The sequence below is a fragment of the Rattus norvegicus genome, chromosome 3 (assembly GCF_036323735.1).
Source record: "Rattus norvegicus strain BN/NHsdMcwi chromosome 3, GRCr8, whole genome shotgun sequence".
In the NCBI taxonomy this organism is placed as follows: domain Eukaryota; kingdom Metazoa; phylum Chordata; class Mammalia; order Rodentia; family Muridae; genus Rattus; species Rattus norvegicus.
Genome location: NC_086021.1, coordinates 92,864,543 through 92,878,914, shown reverse-complemented (window position 1 = coordinate 92,878,914; position 14,372 = coordinate 92,864,543). Strand labels below are relative to the sequence as shown.

Here is a 14,372-nt window from a genome sequence, read left to right as displayed (position 1 = left end):
GCAAATATTTCCCCAATCTCATTGTGGTCACATTTCAATGACCACAGAAACAATACCTTTAATCCTCAATATTTACTCTTGCTTTTCTTTTCATTAAAAAATATTTTCATATTCTATAAAAATATTTAGAACTGTTTATATTACAGAAAATTCTACTGTAGTTGTTAAATGTACTGTATTATTTTATTGGATTCACTTTTTTTAAACACCTGAATATTTCATTAAAATACTTGATCATGAATTTTTGATCAGGTCTTCTTTGGATATGTTGGATAGTACAGACTGAATGATGCTTCCTCATATTCTTTAAATCTCAGTCTCTAGGATCCATAAATGCTTTCACATAAGGAAAAACAGAACTTTGACATGTGAATCAGAGCAATACCATGAGATTACATTGGATTATGAAAGGAGGATTTATACATAATTCTGTTGCCCTTTCAGTCTGAGAAAGGAAGAAAGCACAGTGATCAAGGCTGGGAACATTTTATTCATATCCTAAAAGAAAGAGTCGAGACACGCCTGGGAAACCAGAAGAGACTGCACTCTGCACACATCTCTGACACCAGAGGAAAACACCAAACGCCATCTGGAACCCTGGTGCACGGAGGCTCCCGGAAATGGTGGCGCAGATCTTCCTGTTTGCTGCCACTGCAGAGAGCTCGTAGGCAGCACCCTACCAGCAAACTTGAGCCTCGGGACCACAGGTAAGACCAACTTTTCTGCTGCAAGTGAGATGCCTGGTGAACTCCAGACACAGGCCCACAACACCTGTAGATAGGAAAAACTACACGCCCGAAAGCAGAAAACTCTTTCCACATAACTGGCTGAAAGAAAAAAGGAAAACAGGTCTACAGCACTCCTGACACACAGGCTTATAGGACAGTCTAGCTACTGTCAGAAATAGCATAACAAAGTAACACTAGAGATAATCTGATGGCGAGAGGCAAGCGCAAGAACCCAAGCAACAGAAACCAAGACTACATGGCATCATCGGAGCCCAATTCTCCCACCAAAGCAAACACGGAATATCCAAACACACCAGAAAAGCAAGATCTAGTTTCAAAAACATATTTGATCATGATGCTGGAGTCATTCAAGAAAGACATGAAGAACTCCCTTAGAGAACAAGGAGAAGCCTAAAGAGAGGAATCGCAAAAGTCCCTGAAATAATTCCAGGAAAACACAATCAAACAGTTGAAGGAATTAATAATGGAAATAGAAGCAATCAAGAAAGAACACATGGAAACAACCCTGGATATAGAAAACCAAAAGAAGAGACAAGGAGCTGTAGATACGAGATTCACCAATAGAATACAAGAGATGGAAGAGAGAATCCCAGGAGCAGAAGATTCCATAGAAATCATTGACTCAACTGTCAAAGATAATGTAAAGCTGAAAAAGCTATTGGTCCAAAACATACAGGAAATCCAGGACTCAATGAGAAGATCAAACCTAAGGATAATAGGTATAGAAGAGAGTGAAGACTCCCAGCTCAAAGGACCAGTAAATATCTTCAACAAAATCATAGAAGAAAACTTCCCTAACCTAAAAAAAGATATACCCATAGGCATACAAGAAGCCTACATAACTCCAAATAGATTGGACCAGAAAAGAAACACCTCCCGTCACATAATAGTCAAAACACCAAACGTACAAAATAAAGAAAGAATATTAAGAGCAGTAAGGGAAAAAGGTCAAGTAACATATAAAGGCAGACCTATCAGAATTACACCAGACATTTCGCCAGAAAATATGAAAGCCAGAAGATCCTGGACAGATGTCATACAGACCCTAAGAGAACACAAACGCCAGCCCAGGTTACTGTATCCTGAAAAACTCTCAATAAACATAGATGGAGAAACCAAGATATTTCATGACAAAACCAAATTTACACAATATCTTTCTACAAATCCAGCACTACAAAAGATAATAAATGGTAAAGCCCAACATAAGGAGGCAAGCTATACCCTAGAAGAAGCAAGAAACTAATTGTCTTGGCAACAAAACAAAGAGAAGTAAAGCACACAAACATAAACTCACATCCAAATATGAATATAACAGGAAGCAATAATCACTATTCCTTAATATCTCTCAAAATCAATGGCCTCAACTCCCCAATAAAAAGACATAGATTAACAAACTGGACACGCAACGAGGACCCTGCATTCTGCTGCCTACAGGAAACGCAACTTAGAGACAAAGACCGACACTACCTCAGAGTGAAAGGCCGGAAAACAACTATCCAAGCAAACGGTCAGAAGAAGCAAGCTGGAGTAGCCATTCGAAATCAAATAAAATCAATCAACTAACAGTCATCAAAAAAGAAAAGGAAGGACACTTCATATTCATCAAAGGAAAAATCCACCAAGATGAACTCTCAATCCTAAATACCTATGCACCAAATACAAGGGCACCTACATACGTAAAAGAAACCTTACTAAAGCTCAAAACACAATTGCACCTCACACAATAATAGTAGGATACTTCAACACCCCACACTCATCAATGGACAGATCATGGAAACAGAAATTAAACAGAGACGTAGACAAGACTAAAAGAAGTCATGAGTCAAATGGACTTAACAGATATTTATAGAACATTCTACCCTAAAGCAAAAGGATATACCTTCTTCTCAGCTCCTCATGGTACTTTCTCCAAAATAGACCATATAATTGGTCAAAAAACAGGCCTCGACAGGTACAGAAAGATAGAAATAATCCCATGCGTGCTATCAGACCACCACAGCCTAAAACTGGACTTCAATAACAACAAGGGTAGAAGGCCCACATATACGTGGAAATTGAACAATGCTCTACTCAATGATAACCTGGTCAAGGAAGAAATAAAGAAAGAAATTAAAGACTTTTTAGAATTTAATGAAAATGAAGGTACAACATACCCAAACTTATGGGACACAATGAAAGCGCTGAGTGCCTGCAGAAAGAAACAGGAAAGAGCATACGTCAGCAGCTTGACAGCACACCTAAAAGCTCTAGAACAAAAGAAGCAAATACACCCAGGAGGAGTAGAAGGCAGGAAATAATCAAATTCAGAGCTGAAATCAACCAAGTAGAAACAAAAAGGACCATAGAAAGAATCAACAGAACCAAAAGTTGGTTCTTTGAGAAAATCAACAAGATAGATAAACCCTTAGCCAGACTAACAAGAGGACACAGAGAGTGTGTCCAAATTAACAAAATCAGAAATGAAAAGGTATTCATAACTACAGATTCAGAGGATATTCAAAAAAATCATCAGATCTTACTATAAAAACCTATATTCAACAAAACTTGAAAATCTGCAGGAAATGGAAAATTTCCTAGACAGATACCAGGTACCGAAGTTAAATCAGGAACAGATAAACCAGTTAAACAACCCCATAACTCCTAAGGAAATAGAAGCAGTCATTAAAGGTCTCCCAACCAAAAGAGCCCAGGTCCAGATGGGTTTAGTGCAGAATTCTATCAGACCTTCATAGAAGACCTCGTACCAATATTATCCAAACTATTCCACAAAATTGAAACAGATGGAGCACTACCAAATTCCTTCTATGAAGCCACAATTACTCTTATACCTAAGCCACACAAAGACCCAACAAAGAAAGAGAACTTCAGACCAATTTCCCTTATGAATATCGATGCAAAAATACTCAATATAATTCTGGCAAACCGAATCCAAGAGCACATCAAAACAATCATCCACCATGATCAAGTAGGCTTCATCCCAGGCATGCAGGGATGGTTTAATATATGGAAAACCATCAACGTGATCCATTATATAAACAAACTGAAAGAACAAAACCACATGATCATTTCATTAGATGCTGAGAAAGCGTTTGACAAAATTCAACACCCCTTCATGATAAAAGTCCTGGAAAGAATAGGAATTCAAGGCCCATACCTAAACATAGTAAAAGACATATACAGCAAACCAGTTGCTAACATTAAACTAAATGGAGAGAAACTTGAAGCAATCCCACTAAAATCAGGGACTAGACAAGGCTGCCAACTCTCTCCCTACTTATTCAATATAGTTCTCGAAGTTCTAGCCAGAGCAATCAGACAACAAAAGGAGGTCAAGGGGATACAGATCAGAAAAGGAGAAGTCAAAATATCACTGTTTGCAGATGATATGATAGTTTATATAAGTGATCCCAAAAGTTCCACCAGAGAACTACTAAAGCTTATTAAAAACTTCAGCAAAGTGGCTGGATATAAAATTAACTCAAATAAATCAGTAGCCTTCCTCTACATAGAAGAGAAACAAGCCAAGAAAGAAATTAGGGAAACGACACCCTTCATAGTAGACCCAAATAATATAAAGTACCTCGGTGTGACTTTAACCAAGCAAGTAAAAGATTTGAACAATAAGAACTTCAAGATTCTGAAGAAAGAAATTGAAGAAATCCTCAGAAGATGGAAAGATCTCCCATTCTCCTGGATTGGCAGGACTAATATAGTAAAAATGGCCATTTTACCAAAAGCGTTCTACAGATTCAATGCAATCCCCATCAAAATACTAATCCAATTCTTCAAAGGTTAGAACAATTTGCAAATTCCTCTGGAATAACAAAAAACCCAGGATAGCTAAAACTATCCTCAACAATAAAAGGACTTCAGGGGGAATCACTATCCCTGAACTCAAGCTGTATTACAAATCAATAGGGATAAAAACTGCATGGTATTGGTACAGACACAGACAGATAGACCAATGGAACAGAATTGAAGACCCAGAAATGAACCCACACACCTGTGGGCACTTGATTTTTGACAAAGGAGCCAAAACCATCAAATGGAAAAAAGATAGCATTTTCAGGAAGTGGTGCTGGTTCAACTGGAGGTCAGCATGTAGAAGAATGCAGATCGATCCATACTTATCACCCTGTACAAAGCTTAAGTCCAAGTGGATCAAGGACCTCCACATCGAACCAGATACACTTGAACTAATAGAAGACAAACTAGGGAAGCATCTGGAACACATGGGCACTGGAAAAAATTTCCTGAACAAAACACCAATGGCTTATGCTCTAAGATCAAGGATCGACAAATGGGATCTCATGAAACTGCAAAGCTTCTGTAAGGCAAAGGACACTGTGGTTAGGACAAAATGGCAACCGACAGAATGGGAAAAGATCTTTACCAATCCTACAACAGATAGAGGCCTTATATCCAAAATATGCAAAGAACTCAAAAAGTTAGACCGCAGGGAGACAAATTACCCTATTAAAAATGGGGTTCAGAGCTAAACAAAGAATTCACAGCTGAGGAATGCCGAATGGCTGAGAAACACCTAAAGAAATGTTCAACATCCTTAGTAATAAGGGAAATGCAAATCAAAACATCCCTGAGATTTCACCTCACACCAGTGAGAATGGCTAAGATCAAAAACTCAAGTGACAGCAGATGCTGGCGAGGATGTGGAGAAAGATGAGCACTCCTCCATTGTTGGTGGGGTTGCAGACTGGTACAATCATTCTGGAATTCAGTCTGGAGGTTCCTCAGAAAATTGGACATTGAACTGCCTGAGGATCCAGCTATACCTCTCTTGGGCATATACCGAAAGTTGCCCCAACATATAAAAAAGTCACGTGCTCCACTATGTTCATCGCAGCCTTATTTATAATAGCCAGAGGCTGGAAAGAATCCAGATGCCCTTCAACAGAGGAATAGATACAGAAAATGTGGTACATCTACACAATGGAATATTACTCTGAGGTAGTCACTCTGAGTGACTGTCTTTGTCACTGAAATGTGTTTGCCGTATGCAGCAAAATTCCATGTCCTGTTTACAAATCCAGTCAGATAGTCTATTTTTTTAATTGGGGAACTTAGTCTGTTGATGTTAAGAGATATTAAAGAGTGGTACATCTACACAATGGAATATTACTCAGCTATCAAAAACAACGACTTTATGAAATTCGTAGGCAAATGGTTGGAACTGGAAAATATCATCCTGAGTGAGGTAACCCAATCACAGAAAAACACACATGGTATGCACTCATTGATAAGCGGCTATTAGCCCAAATGCTTGAATTACCCTAGATGCCTAGAACAAATGAAACTCAAGACGGATGATCAAAATGTGAATGCTTCACTCCTTCTTTAAAAGGGGAACAAGAATACCCTTGGTAGGGAATAGAGAGGCAAAGATTAAAACAGAAACAGAAGGAACACCCATTCAGAGGCTGCCCCACATGTCGCCCATACATATACAGCCACCCAATTAGACAAGATGGATGAAGCAAAGTAGTGCAGGCAGACAGGAGCCTGATGTAGATCTCTCCTGAGAGACACAGCAAGAATACAACAAATACAGAGGCGAATGCCAGCACCAAACCACTGAACTGAGAATAGGACCCCTGTTGAAAGAATCAGAAAAAGGACTGGAAGAGCTTGTAGGGGCGCGAGACCCCATATGAACAACAATGCCAAGCAACCAGAACTTCCAGGGACTAAGCCACTACCTAAAGACTATACATGGACTGACCCTAGACTCTGACCTCATAGGTAGTATTGAATATCCTAGTAAGATCATCAGTGTAAGGTGAAGCCCTAGCTCCTGCTAAGGCTGAACGTGATTGTTGGGGGGAGGGCGCCAATGGGGGGAGAATGGGGAAGGGAACACCCAGGAAGGGGTGCGGGAGGGATTAGGGGGATGTTGGCCTGTAAATCGGGAAAGGGAATAACACTCGAAATGTAAATAAGAAATACTCAAGTTAAAAATATAAAAAATAAAAATAAAAAAAAAAGAGAGAGAGAGCTGTACAGTAAAGGCTTGTTCGCAGAAGAATCCTGTTGCCGTGCATTGTTCTTGCTGGCGAGACGTTGGGCGCTCGACAATGGTACCCTGCTTTTTTTGTTTTTTGTTTTTTTTTGTTTTTTGAGGTGTTTATATAGTGAATTAAGTTGATGGATTTCCATATATTGAATCATCCCTGCATCCCTGAAACGAAACCTACTTGATCAAATGATTTATCCTTTTGATTTGTACTTAGACACAGTTTGTGAGAGTAATGTGGAGTATTTTTGCATCAATATTCACAAGAGAAACTAGTCTAATTTTTCTTTCTTTTCAGGGTCATTCTGTGGTTTAGGTATAAGCATTATTGTGGCTTCATAGAATGAGTTGGGTAGAATTCTTTCTGTTTCTATTTTGTGGAACAGTTTGAAAAGCATTGGTATTAAATCTGCTTTGAAGACCTGTTAGAATTCTCTACTAAACCCATCTTTTCCTGAGATTTATTTATTTATTTTTTTCGGTTGGGAGACTTATAATGATTCCTTCTATTTCTTTTGGTGTAATGGGATTGTTTAGATGGTTTATCTCATCCTGATTTAACTTTGGCACCTGGTTTCTGTGTAGAAAATTGGCCATTTCATCCAGATTCTCCAGTTTTGTTGATCATAGGATTTTGTAGTAGGATCTAATGATTTTTTTTATTCCTCAGATTCTGTTGTTATGTCTCCCTTTACATTTCTGATTTTGTTAATTTGCATATTCTCTCTTTGCCATCTAGTTAGTCTGGCTAAGGGTTTATTTATCTTGTTGATTTTCTCCTAGAATCAGCTCCTGGTTTTGTATAGTTCTTTTTGTTTCTATGTGGGTGATTTCAACTCTGAGTTTGATTATTTCCTGCCCTCTACTCATCTTGGATGTATTTGATTCTTTTTGTTCTAGAGATTACTGGTGTGCTGTCAAGGTGTTAGTGTATGGTCTCTCCACTTTCTTTTTGGAGTCACTCAGAACTATGTGTTTTCCTTTTAGCACTGCTTTCATTGTGTCTCATAAGTTTGGGTATGTTGTACCTTCATTCTCATTAAATTCTAAAAAGTCTTTCAGTTCATTCTTTATTTCTTTCTTGACCAAGTTATCATTGAATAGAGTGTTTTTAAGCTTCCATATGTATGTGAGCTTTCTTTTGTTTTTTTTTTTTTTATTGAATGATAGCCTTAGTCTATGGTGATTATAGATCAAGCTACATGGGCTTATTTCATTCCTTTCATATCTGTTGAGGCCTGTTTTGTGACTGATTATACGGTCAATTTTCGAGAAGGTACCATGAGGTGCTGAGAAGAAAATACATATATATTTTTGGTTTTAGGATGAAATGTTCTATAGATTTTTGGTTCTTAACTACTGGCATATTGAAGTCTCTCACTATTATTGTGTGTGGTACAATATATATTTTGAGTTTTAGTGAAGTTTCTTTTGTGAATGTGGATGCCCTTGTATTTGGAGCACAGATGTTCAGAAGAGAGAGTTCATCTTGGTAGATTTTTCTTTTGATGGTGTAAAGTTCCTTATCTTTTTTGATAACTTTTGGTTATCATAAAGTCCATTTTATTCGCTATTTGAAATGCTGATCCAGTTTGTTTCTTGGGACCATTTGCTTGAAAAATTTTCCCAGACTTTTACTCTGAGGTAGTATCTGTCTTTGTTACTGAAAGGTGTTTGCTGTATGCAGCAAAAGTCCATGTCCTGTTTACATATCCAGTCAGATAGTCTATTTTTTTTTTATTGCGGAACTCATGGTGTTAAGAGATATTAAAGAATAGTGCTTTTTGTTTCCTGAAATTTTTGTTTTTTTATAAGAATTACATTTGTGTGGCTATGTTTTTCCGGGTTTGTTGTAAGAAGATTCATTTTTTGCTTTTTCTAATATGTTGTCTTCCTCCTTTTGTTAGAATTTTCCATCCATTATACTAAGTATGGCTGTATGTGTGGAAAATATTATGTAAATTTAGTTTTGTCTTCGATTATCTTGGTTTCTCCATCTATGTTAATTCCGAGTTTTGCTGGATATAGTAGCTTGGGTTGGCATTTGTGTTCTCTTAGGGTCGTTATGACATCTATGCAGGATCTTCTGGCTTTCATAGTCTCTATTGAGAAGCCTTATGTAATTCGCATAGGTCTGCTTTTATATGTTACTTGACTTTTTTTTTTCCATTTCTGCTTTTAATATTATTTCTTTGTTTTGTGCATTTGGGTTTTTTACTATTGTGTGATGGAGAGGAATTTCTTTTCTGGTCCAATCTATTTGGGGTTTTGTAGGCTTCATGTAGATTCATGGGTAACACTTTCTCTAGGTTTTGGAAGTTTTCTTCTATAATTTTGTTGAAGATATTTACTGGCCCTTTAAGTTGGAAATCTTTGCTCTCTTCTACACCTATTATCCTTAGGTTTGAACTTCTCATTGTGTTCTGGATTACCTGGATGTTTTTGGTTAGGAGCTTTTGGCATTTTACATTTTCTTTTCCTATTATATCAATGTATTCTATGGCATTTTCTGTCCCAAAGACTCTCTCTTCAATCTCTTGTATTCTGTTAGTGATGACACAGTAACAGAATCTATGGCTCCTGATCTCTTTCCTAGGTTTTCGATCTCCAGTGTTGGCTTTCTCTGTGATTTTTTTTTTTTTTGGTTCTTTTTTTCGGAGCTGGGGACCGAACCCAGGGCCTTGCGCTTCCTAGGTAAGCGCTCTACCACTGAGCTAAATCCCCATCCCCCTCTGTGATTTCTTTATTGTTTTTCTATTTCCATTTTTAGGTACTAGATGGTTTTGTTCAAGTCCTTATGGTCTTCTACTTGTTTGCCTGTGTTCTCTTATAGTTCTTTAAGCAAGTTATTTATTTCCTTCTTGAAGTCCACTGTCATCATCATGAGATGTGATTTTAAATCCAAATCTTGCTTATCTTGTGTGTTGGTGTATCCAGAACTTGCTGTGGTGGGAGAACTGTGTTCTCATAATGCCAAGTAATCTTGTTTTCTGTTGCTCATATTCTTGCTCTTACTTCTTGTCATCTATTTTTCTCTGTTGTTAGTTGCTCTTGCTGTCTTTGGCTGGAGTTTGTCCCTCCTGTGGGTACTTTGAGCCTGTATTCTTAGGAGTGACAGCACTTCTTGGATATTAGCTCTCTCTAAGCATGCTTACAGGTGGAGACAGGAAGGATCCTGTCCCAGGCTACTTGGTGGTTTCTGTGCCCTGAGTGCTCCTTGTGGATCCCTCTTTGAACAGTTAGTGGAACAAAACTGAGTGTCACCTCTAGGCTGAGAAGTGACAGCACTCCTGGGAGACCAGCTATCTTTGGGCAGGTTTTGTGTCTGGAGGGCTGTGGGACAGTCTTAACTCTTGGTTCAGATGGAGACTGGAAGCAATTCTAACAGTTTTAGGTCTATTCTTCTAACACTATATTTGACCAGAACATGAGTGTAGGTAGCAGGTGAAACCAAGAGAACAGAAGTTAATATTGTTTAAAATTGAGTAATAAAGTGACCCATATTTCCTGTTCTCATAGACCAATGTTCCTCATATGAACAGAGAAGACTGAAAATCAGAGAAACTTCCTTGTGCAGCAGATAGCACCAAATATAGAGATCCACAGGCAAAATTAAAAACATGATAGATCTTGAAGCACTCAGACATAAATGAATGTTTGCATCAAATTATTCACCTCAGAGACCAAAGAATCCTAAAGGCAACATTTTTTTTTTCGGAGCTGGGGACCGAACCCAGAGCCTTGCGCTTGCTAGGCAAGCACTCTACCACTGAGCTAAATCCCCAACCCCAAGGGCAACATTCTTTATTACACACTGTGTTTCTTGATATTTCTAACATTAGCTGCTTTTAACATGATCCAATACTATCAGGATTGTTTCACTGGAAATGAAGATTAAATTTACATCATCAGTTCTGTGTCATCAACTAGGATTTTTATTCTTATGAAGATTCATTTTAGATTTTATGTGCACATTAATTATCACACTTAAGTATAATATTGATTTATTATTTTATTTACATTATTTTCTAAGAAAAAATTAAATGATCAGTGTTTCAAAAACATAGAAACTTTTTAGTTTGTATGTTTATATGCAGGAAAATCAGTATAGAAAATGTTTTAATTCTCTAGTTTCAGATATTCCACTATTGCTGCCAATTTACCTGAATTTCTACTATTAACTGGTTTCAATACACACAATTAGACAGCAGATGTCAACTTCACATTAGTGAATGAGTTGTACTTTTAGGACTGAAGATTCTGATGAACTAGTATGTTTTGATTCATATTATTCCTTTTGGTCTTTGTCATCTCCTATGTCCTCTGATCCTTTCATTCACAAACTCCACACATCCATGTGCTACTTTATTCTCTTTTCCAATACTTTGCCTTCATGAATACTTGTATAACATTACAAATTTGAAATTTTTGTTACTTTAGTCTCACACATATCCACAAGTGCTTGTCCTTCTTAGATACTTCTCTATTTGGTTACATCTTAAATCACTTTTCAACATTTCATAACTTAAAAAATATTTTTACAATTAATTCAGTATTTAGGTATATATAGTATATATATATATACTATATTTAGATATATTCAATATATATATATATATATATATATTATGAATTACATCTTACCAGTTTCCCAATTTTTTGTAGCTTGAATCTACAAATGCTATTTGTTCTAACTATATATCTAGAAGCTCCACTTGATTTATTGATATTAGCTGTTGTTTTTTTAAATATAGTCTTCAAAGATTTTCTGTATATAGGTCAAAGCCATTTTTAAGCAGAGGGAACGTAAGTTTCATCTTTCCAAAAGAGGTTTATAATTTCTACATTGTAATTATTTTGTCTTGCATTTCTATTATTCTATTACATAGAAATAACAGATATAACTGTCAACTTGAAAAAAACATCAGTTGTTATTTTATTTTACTCAGTTTTACTGGTCGAAGATGATAAATTTTTAACTCAAAATATTGATCGTATGTATTCATATTAGTGATCTTAAAATACACCTACTACATTTAAATTTTCATCGAGGTAATGAAAAAAGTCAATTGGTAAATTTTATAATTATGATTCTACATCACTGAGTTATTGACATAGTCAAAATATCACCTTATGCAATGAAAATAACTCATTGGATGTGTTTTCAGTATTATGACTTTGTTTGATTTTGTTTCAGGTGTTAAATGAAAAAATTCAAAGAAAGCTCTTGAGATAACATTCAGGTATAAATTGAATTTCATAAATTGCATTTGCACATTTGAAACCTATAAAAATCCAATGTGAGTGTGTGTGTGTGTGTGTGTGTGTGTGTGTGTGCACTTCTGTATGTGTTAGTGTAGGTGTATATATACAGGTAAACATTCACCTGTGTTCATGTGCAAATTTAGGCCAACAATGGATGATAATTTTTTTTTCAATTAAACTCCACCCATCACTAAGTGTGAGGATATCAAAGTTCAATGACGTAGGGTATCCCACAACCTCCTAGAATTATCCTGTCTCTATCTGTTTAGTTCTATGATTGGAGATCCAAACCCATCACGCCAATCTTTTCTATTGCTGCTCAGGGTCAGATTTAATTTGTCCTGTTTGATTGGGAAATATTTTCTGACAGAGCTATTGCTTTAGTTTTGACCCACTATTAATATATAGGTATCAAGGTCATGGACAGCATATTAAAGGGATTAGGTTGAAATGCTTTGATAACTCTTTAATGTCATAACATTAACAACCTGATTATATGCATATGACAGTATGTTAACTATTTTGAAACTTGCATAATTACTGTAATCAAACTTTAATCTTGAAAGTTAGAAAGATATCAATTTTCCCAGATGAACATTCAGTTTAATAGAGAGTTAAGTTATCTTCTAAACTAAGCGACTAACTAGATAAATAATGGTATATGTCCTTTGGGTAGTAGGTAGGTAATACAATTTTACAATAAAGAATAATGAGAACCTTTCCAGTTCTATTCATATATTTGTGATTATGAAGCTCTATTATGACATAATTTTGAGTTCTTTCTTGAGGCACTCATTCTATCAGTATTTATCTTTAAATAGAAATATGTGGTGTGTGATACACAGTAGCCACCTGCTTTTATATCTCATTGTATTGCATGAATGAAGCACAATATAGTTTACTTTGCTATGATAAATAAAATGACCAAAGGCAACATGAGGCTGGAAGCATTTATTTCATTGAAAGTGAAGTCAGGACAGTGGAGATATATGGATCTAGAAATGCGACAGTGTGGTAACAGAATACAAGGTATTTGGGATCAAAGCACTGAATCTGTTTCCAGTTTCCATTTGTGCCCTGGAGCTGTCCCTGTGCCACAGCTTTCTGTACCAAAATTTCTCTGGAAAGGAGCTGATCTCCCAGGAGATCACCTGATACAGCTGATACAGCTTTCTCCTGAGAGACTATGACAGATCCTGACCAATACATATGTGAATGCTTGAAGTCAACAATCAGACTAATCACAGGGTCCTCAGTGGAGGAGTTATGGGAAGGACTGAAGGAGCTGATGGTGTCTTATCTGGCATCAGTAGGAGGGGAGGTTCTAGGTCCTGTGAAAGTTTGATGCACCAGTGTAAAGGAATGCTAGGGTGGTGAGGGAATGGTTAGGTGGATTGGGGAGCACCTTTGAAGAAGCAGGGTAAGAGGGAATGGAATAGGGAATGTGCAGAGCAGAAATCAAGAAAAATTTACATTTGAAATAGAAATAAATAACATATCCAGATAAGGAGGCTTACTGCTAACCATAGGACTGAGCACAGGGACCCCAATAGAAGAATTAGAGAAAGGAATGAAGGAGCTGAAGGGGTTTGCAACCCCATAGGAAGAACAAAAATATCAACCAATCAGACACCCCAGAGCTCCCAAGGACTAAACCACCAACCAAAGAGTACACATGGAGGGACCTATGGCTCCAGCCACATATGTAGCAGATGATGGCATAGTCTTGCTCCTGTGAAGTTTCATTTTTCCCAGTACATTGGGTGGGTGGGAGAGGGAGCATCCTAATAGAAACAGGAAGAGGTGGGATAGAAGAGGGGGAACATTTGAAATGTAAATACATAAGATATCCAATAAAAAATTAAAAAAAATGGTTTCTTAATGGAATATCTTGGATTTGCCCTCTATGTTGAGAGTTTTGCTGGGTATAGTAGCCTGGCCTGGTATTTTTGTTCTCTTAAGGTCTGTATAACATCTGTCCAAGATCTTCTGGCTTTTCAAATCTTCTTTGATCAGTCTTCTGTAATTCTGATGGGTCTCCCTTTATAAGTTACTTGACCATTTTCCCTTTCTGCTTTCAATATCTTTCTTTATTCTGTGCATTTGGTCTTTTAATTATTTGTTACTAGGGGAATTTCTTTTCTGGTCCTACCTATTTGGTGGTCTGTAGGCTTATTGTATATTTATGGGTATACCTTTATTTAGGTTAGGGAAATTTTCTTCTATAATTTTGTTGAAGATATTTGCTGGCTTTGGAATCTTCACTCTCTTTTACACCTATTATTCTTAGTTTCATTCTTTTCATTGTTTTCTGGATTTCTTGAATG

The 14,372-nt window shown here is 36.8% G+C and overlaps 1 protein-coding gene across 3 annotated transcripts in view; it reads left to right on the top strand.

Annotated features, from left to right (window-relative positions):
- Window positions 1-14,372, top strand: part of Or5aq1d (olfactory receptor family 5 subfamily AQ member 1D) — a 53,462-nt gene that overhangs the window by 1,106 nt on the left and 37,984 nt on the right. For all 3 annotated transcript variants that reach the window (XR_005502010.2, XR_010064677.1, XM_039105637.2), the window contains exon 3: window positions 445-707. The gene's annotated coding sequence lies outside the window, so the exon portion shown is untranslated. The remainder of the gene's footprint in view (window positions 1-444; window positions 708-14,372) is intronic.